Source organism: Nicotiana tabacum, chromosome 4 (genome assembly GCF_000715075.1).
Source record: "Nicotiana tabacum cultivar K326 chromosome 4, ASM71507v2, whole genome shotgun sequence".
Classification (NCBI taxonomy): Eukaryota; Viridiplantae; Streptophyta; class Magnoliopsida; order Solanales; family Solanaceae; genus Nicotiana; species Nicotiana tabacum.
In genome coordinates, this window is record NC_134083.1 from 149,978,931 (window position 1) to 149,987,199 (window position 8,269).

Sequence of the window (8,269 nt, forward strand, 5' to 3'; positions counted from 1 at the left end):
AAAAACTGAAAAAATAAATATTTTCTTTTTTTTCAGTTTTCAGTTAAAAATTTCAGTTTTTTTCAGCTTTTAAAATTGCTTTTCAGTTTTTTTTTCAGTTTTTACAAAACAGTTTTTACAAAACATTGTTTTAGAAATATTTTTCAATTTTTTTCAGTATTTTCCAATTTTTACAAAAAAAAAAATTACTTTAGAAAATTACTTTTTAATTAATTAGGAGATATTTATAATTGGCCTGTTGCATGATGACATGTGTACCTCCGTTTAAATAAAGGATATATTTAAACCCAAAGTATGACTGCAGGGATATAGATAACCCAATAGTATAATGAGGGGTATTCTTAGATCATTTTCGAAAGTACATGGATGTATTTGGACCTTTGCCTAATCCTATTACTTAATAAATTACAATCTAAAGATGATCATTACATGAAATAAATTCTCGATTTATATTTAGAGCTTCCTTCTCAGATAGATGGCATGCGAGCATTAAGTGGGCGACAAAAACTCTACCAATGCTTCTTTTTAGAGGAAAAAGAATCGTTGCTAGAGTTTTTGCCTTCTTCACTTAAAGCACACATAAGAGAACTATATTCATCAAAACCACAAACTAACACTAACAGTCTTTTGTCGCAGTACTGTGAACTAAAAACACATTACAAGAACATGTCTGTCCTTACAAGTACTTTAAGGACGTGCTGTTCTACAAGGCTTTTCTTTGTAAGATAATACGTATATATGCGAACTAAATATGATGCACATTGATTAAAATTGCTGGAACTTTACAAGAGAAATTAAAGGATGAGCAGGGAAAGCACAAGAATTGAAGAAAGTTACTCCATACATATAAGCCAAGCACCTACTTTAGCTATGAAATAATGCCCTACTTTTAACATTGTTTTGGCTTAAAAGTGAGCATAAATTGGCTTTATGTTCAGCATTGAGATTTTCCAACACCATCATGGGCATGGTAGTAACCTTCCAGGATAGGCTTATCTCACCAAGATATGCGTCTCTTGCCATATCAATTCCTAATACCATTTGCTCTGAAGAATCATCATCATTATCACCAAAGAATGACTATTTACTAAGGTGGATAAGCCAAAACAACCTGGATATTACATAGCCAAAGACATGGACACAGAAAGATCATACTATAAAGAAAGGTACTGTAGATTTCTTTTTGAATGAATCTCCAAAGAGATAAGAAGTCAAGACAGTGCATGTCACATTCAACTATACTATATACACCCACACAGAGACCAAAGTTGACCATAAGGATGTTCATCTAAAGTATTACAACAAATTATTGATCAACATCTGATATGTATTTTCTACATGCATCGTGTTTAACTTTTATTAAAACAGGTACACCAGGAATACCATATTTCGAGAGATTCAACATAGTGGATAATGAGAAAATATACAAGCAATCTGTGCTGATTGAAGGTGGATATGTTGACCTTGGGTTTAATTTTTACAGAATTCGATTTGAGGTAATTGAGAAGGATGAGAAGTTATGCATTACAAAATTTACAGGGAGTTATGAGGTGAAAGATATGAAGCCTTGCAAATCATTCTCCAGAATAATAACAGTTGTTGTGATTTTCCTATTCTAACTTATCCCTCTTTGCTAAGTAGTGCCAGAATGGACTTTGTGAATGGTCTAAATTTGTCCTTTAATTGTTGTTGTTAGCCCATAAGAGCAAAATCGAGCCACTTTGTTAACGGCAGGAATAGGAACGAGAAACTTTTTTAAAGGAGGGCAAAATTGTTCAATTTAACAGTGTCTAGGGGCAATGTTGGCCCTTTTCCGTTTAAATAATGTTAAACACCCTTTCAAAGCAGCAAAAGCGATGTATATGTTGCTTAACCGGATTTTTGAAAACCGCTCTAGTAAGAGGTGCACGAAAACTTACTGGAAAATTTTGGGAGGTAAAATGCTTCTGTAACATCCAAGGATCAGCAAAAAGCAGTTTAGAAAAGACATGTATTTCTTTTTTATAATGGTTGTATCCGGACCATTATTGTGCACACCTCGACAATTCCACTAGATACATGCTTGCCTTTCATCAATACAGGTATTGGTTAACTCTAACATACCAAGGCATAGACAGATAAGAAGAAATAACAGCCTTTTTTGTTGTTGCGGTTGGGATTTGAACCAGTCTCTAGGGTTTTCACTCACTTCATTGACAACTATGCCACTCCCTTCGGCGCTCATGTAATATCTCTTTTTTAATAAGTATTATCTCTCTTCTTTTTTTATCAAGTATTATATTTCTTGTTATCTACAACATAACAAACTATGAGATCATTCATCAAGAAAAAGGAACCCTAGGATAACACATATAAAGGAATCTCATCTATCAGTGTAACTATGACAAAAAAGCTTCATTTGGATGTTAATCCATAGCTTACTTGAATTACTCATCATTTAGGATGAATTCCTTTATGCACAGGATACACAATTAATTGAAGGAGAAGAGCAAGAAGTATGACATCTTGTTTACGTCAATCACAAAATGCGGCAAAATACCAATAGAAACAAGGACTCAAAAAACAAATTAGCATGGAATCGATCTCAAAGATTAGTGGGTATTCATAAAGCAGGCAACAACTACAAAATTTGCATAATTTATAAAATGAGCTTACTCACTTGTAAATGCATCGCCTGTCTTAGCTTTTGGCTTGTATTCTGACAACATGAAGTGCGGAGATAGCACCTGCATAAGTTGATCGAGTGGTTTTATATTATTTCAAAGTTGAGTATCAAATTACAGTTCAAAATACAGGTAACATGACTGAAATTATGCGCTTTACCAATAAGGATTACTCCAATAAAACATCTCAGCAACAAAGTATCTTAATATAGACGTCAGTATTCACATGCCTAAGTTTCTAGACAAAAGAAAACACATTTAGGCACACCCACATCAAGGAATCAGCATTGTGATTCTTTATACAGAGTTCAAACACAGAAAATAAAGGCTAAAGTATCAGAAAGTACACTTTTAATAATGATGCCTACGATTCTAGATAAAGAAAAACACATTAAGTCACACCAATCTCAGAGCAAGAGCATTCCCATTCATTACAGAGTTCAAAAGAGAGTGGAGAATAGGATTAAGTATCAATCAAAAGAGCATATTTATCAACAAGGAAACTCAAAAATAGATGTTAGCACTCACATTCCTAAAATTCAAGTAAAAAAGCGAACACTTTTAGGCACACTCATATCAAAGAGGCAGAGCATTGTCATTCATTACAGAGAGTTTTAAAAAACAAAAAAAAAGGGGAGAAAAATAGCCTAAGGTGTTAAGAAGTACATCTTTAGCAATAACGTAACTCAAAAATAGACCTTAGCATTTACATCCCCAGAATAAAAAAACAGAGAATTTTTTATTTGGTTGTGGTTGGTGGCAGTTTTATAAAGATGTACACCTTCTGATATCGACAAATTTCGTAATGCACACTCGCAAACAGGTCCACATTAAAGAGAAAAAGGAACACACATAGGGTTTCATTTACCTGTTCAATGCCTAGAATTACAAATAAAAAGTAAATGGAAGTTTTTACATATAATTATTGCAAGCGCAATAGCTCATAACTCACTAGAGCAGCTATGCTTGGCTGGATCTCCATTTACCCTGCTAGAGACTACTATTTGTGGTTCTTGGATACTTGATTTTAGCCAAAAGCTCTAGAAAGGCATTAATTAAAGGGATATCCTTTCATCTCTGCATTAATAACAGACCTTCAATTGGCATTATTACTTAGGGTTGCCTACATTCCACCCTTCCCAAACCCCACTTATGGATCGCACTGAGTATGTTGTCGTTGTAGTGGTGGTTATTACTTAAAGGAGCTAATGGAGAATATCTGGATCAACTTATCCTGCTTATCAGAAATATCTAAGATATGGGGCAGATGCTATTGACTCATATCAACAAGGTATTATTACTTAGGGTTGCCTACATTCCACCCTTCCCAAACCCCACTTATGGATCGCACTGAGTATGTTGTCGTTGTAGTGGTGGTTATTACTTAAAGGAGCTAATGGAGAATATCTGGATCAACTTATCCTGCTTATCAGAAATATCTAAGATATGGGGCAGATGCTATTGACTCATATCAACAAGGTCCATAGCTGTGACCAAGCAAAATAGCTCTTTCAAGAACATTAGATCATCCCAATCAAACATTATTGATTTCCAATCCTCCTCTCTCCATTTCGTTCCTGCTGTAGCTAGAATCTACAGTGATTTCACGGAAATTTGGAACTTAAAGACAAACGCAGTTCCTGGAGTTTTCATCAACATAAGTGTAGTTTCTTTACAATATTTCTTACACATCAGAATCTAGCCCCACTTCAAACTAGTACTTCATCTTAATGGGAACAAAAACCCATCACCTGCAAGTTTTTGTCTGCAAAAATGCAAGAGTACCTTGCAGCAAGGGATCTTGACATGATTTGTAACTAACAAGACTTCTTTTTAGCAATGCCACATCGGACAACACTCAGACTCAGTTTGTTTCAATCGGCGCAAATAAAAATACAGTGCTGTTAAGGTTGAGTTACCATACTAGTCAAGAGATTAATTCACAACAAATAGAAGATCTGTGGTAGTTTGGCATTCTTATTTGATCTTTGGCCATCAATGATTTTTGCTATCATCGCCGTTTCTCATTCAATTACTAAAACTCATAAATTTTGGAGAAATTATTCCACTAACATTATGGAAAAATCAACCATCTTCAAGCTAAGAATTATTCCCACAAAGCATCTCCGAGTTACAGTCTCAGAAATGGAACTAAAAGTTAAATCGAGGGATGAGCTTAGATTTTCGCCTACATAATCAAGGAGCATAGGGAAAACCAAAAACAAAAATCAAAGTAATGGGGTAGGCTCAGATTCGCCTTTTCTCAGACAAAAACCAAAAAGCTTTGAAAAAACCGTCATGGCTGCAAGCATCAGTTAGCCTTATGAGAGGTAAAAACACCCTGAAAGGGAACTTTCTCCAATATCTCACAGACCCATCTGAGCTGCCACGCCAAGTTACAGTTTTTTCGAGCTCAATAGCAATATGTCTGTTTCATCTTCCGCAGAAGACAATAATCTTCATAGCCTCATTGCCCAAAAGTAAAAGTGAACGGAGTAACACTTATTTTCACCGAAAGGCTAGTTTTGCAATCGGAATTTATTTTTTTCATTTGAGTGATCATCGGCGGCGAAGAAAGACAAAGAGGGGCAAAAACCACCCATAGAAACTCCCCACAGCTCTCCGCTTTCACCGCAGCCTCATACCTAAACTATTGAGATTTTGCTATTTTCGCTGTTATCGCCGCTTTTTATATTGTTGCCCTAATCAATGGCTTATTCGCATGGGGTTATTGGATTAACCGGGGAAGAAACGTACAACTCAACTAAGTTGTTCAAAACCAATTCGTAACCAATAACCGAATCGCAAAATTAGTTTATTGGCTTATTGATATCGGGTTATTAGATTAACAGTTGGTGAACGAATTGAAATTTTATAATTAACGGTTTATCAATTTGGAGGTGAATTATTTAATTTTTTTATCGAATAAACCGTTAACCCGTTAATAATTATTATATTTGTATTATTACCCATATGTATATAAAGTATCCTTCCATTATTTTAAACTCTAAATCCCAATTTTCTAGTTTCCCTCTGCAGTAATATTCTCGTCATTCTCTTAGAAAGGTCTCAACTCTCAACAGTTCTTGCGACACGGGGAAAATCAATACCTCTTTTCGAGTTCGTCATTATCTAATCTAGCACCCAACTTCATTTAGAAATTCGAATATTTATTCTACTTATTTTTTTTCATTTTTTATATTTTCGTTTTATCCATTTTGTTAAATTCATATTTTTCTAGTGCTGTTTTTTTTCTTTTCTGTAAATAGTCTCTCGTATTATCATGATTAGGGGTATACAAATCGAATCGAAAAATCGCACTAAACCGAAAAGGAAAACCAAACCGATTAAAAACCCCGACTTGATTTGGTTTGATTTGGTTTGGTATTGAGTAAAAAAATCTGAACCAACCCGACATATAAATATATAATTTATATATATATTTTTAAGATTTTATATAGAATTTTCTTTAAAAAATGTCTAGAAATATTTGGGATTCTCTTGCGGGATATAAATTTTAATAGAATATAAATTGCTCCATATTTATTGACCTTAAATAATGGGTTGTATGATCACTTTCTTATCAAGTGTTACTGAAATGCGTTTATCTCTTTGTTCTTCCATATTCATATAATATGTTAAGATCTATTAAATTTTTATATCTTTTTCGAATGTGAAATGATTATTAATATTTATGTATCATATTAATTTTTATGTTTAATTACTAAATTCGGTTAACCTAAAAGTGTACATCAACGAAAAATTATTGCCAGACGACTAAAAAAATAACTATTATGTGTTACTAATAGAATTTTCTCATAAGAATATTTTATTCGATAATATGTTTGTCAATTTTTTATATTTTTACTAAATATATATTTACTTATCAAATATTGAGCAAAGTAAGATCGAAATAATATTTAAGTAACAAAAAATCTGAAAACCCGACAAAACCGAACCAATCCAAATCGATATAGTTGGTTTGGTTTGATTTGGTTTTGATAAAAATCGAATCAACCTGATCCATGTATACCCCTAACCATGATATATGTTTTTACACAAATATCCACTTATTAGATCATCTGCGTGACAATATTCTATAAAGAAAAGGGATTGTTTATGTACCCTCGCTAAAATTGTCCGGAGAAAATAGATGAAGATGATTATGAATCAATGATGATAATTAACAAGGCGATTATCGCGCTTTATTTGGGAACCCCTGTAATGGATCGATCTAAATTTAGTAATTTAATGTCAAGTTGTATATGTACTCTTTGTCTATTTGATTTAGCCGATAACCCGTCCGATAACCGCCCGATAATCGCTAAACCGAAACCGATCCGCCCGATATCTTATCGGTTGGCTAGCGGATTACTATATTTACAGGTCGATAAGCGATAAACCAAACCGTTAAGCCTAAATATCCGACCGATCCGTCCGATAAGCAGCCCTAACTCGAACACATCTATAAATTGAACACATACCCGTAATTTATTCACCAACCACATCCTCATTTGTCCATAAAAATATTTTACTTTTTCTTTAAATTTCATATTTGTATGTCCAAAAGTCTAATTGAAATTTAAATGATATAAATAAGGTCTAATTCTTCTCACACCGATAAAATAAAAGTCTATAAAAATGCAATTCGTTCAATTTTGAAAGGGGAGGTGGGTGGATGTTAGTGTGAGAATCGAGTTGTGTGAGAAAGATTTCGCAAAGAAAACCCTAGAACATAGAAAGAGAGAAGAATGTCTTGTTTCGTTAATCTCCATATATTTCTGATACAAAAACGAATCTCTACTTATCTAGAGTGTTCCCTGCTTTATATACACTAGCTTTAGTGTACGTGCATTGCACGTGAATTTTACATATGTCAATAAAAGTATATAGAATATAGATTTAAAAGGAATTATGAATATAAACTTGAACTCATAATAAAGATTAAACAAGATTAGAAAAATTTATTACCCTATGCACCAATGCATAATATACAGTTATTAGTTCACATGAGTTGAACAACACATACCATCATTCTTCAAGTTTGCTCAGTATCTAAGTATAATTTATTTACACAGTATATAATAATTAGTTCACATGAGTTAAATAATACACACCATCTTTCTTCAAGTTTGTCCCATATCGAAATGTAGTTTATTTTACATATTCTTCTTGATAATATCAAACAAAATTTATTTATAAATTTACATGTTAAAAGCAAATATATAAATTTAAAAGAATAACTTGGACCAAAAATAAGGATTGAGAAGATTAAAAATGCTTTAACGCCACAATATACAATAATTAGTTTGCATGAGTTGAACGTAACGACACAGACCATCATTCTTCAATTTGTCTAGTGTTTAAGTATACATTTTTTTATAATATCAACAATAACAACAACCAAATAAAATCTCACAAGTTTTTTTATAATATCAAACGCAGGTTTTTTTGCAATTTTACATACTAATATCATATAAGAGTTTATTTACAGATTTTTTTATTAGTAGTCTAGTTACAGTCTTTCGAAATTCAATTAATGGGATATAACTTTTAAAAGATAATACATTATTTTCGTACGCAATATAATTATAGTGATTAGCAAA

General features: G+C 32.8%; 1 long non-coding RNA gene across 1 annotated transcript; it reads right to left on the reverse strand.

Annotated features, from left to right (window-relative positions):
• Positions 1 to 641: 641 nt before the first annotated feature.
• Positions 642 to 5,410, reverse strand: LOC142180386 (uncharacterized). Its single transcript, XR_012709027.1, has 2 exons — positions 2,660 to 5,410; positions 642 to 1,111 (listed from the first exon to the last, which is right to left on the reverse strand). It is a non-coding gene; the product is annotated as an uncharacterized LOC142180386 (long non-coding RNA).
• Positions 5,411 to 8,269: the final 2,859 nt, after the last annotated feature.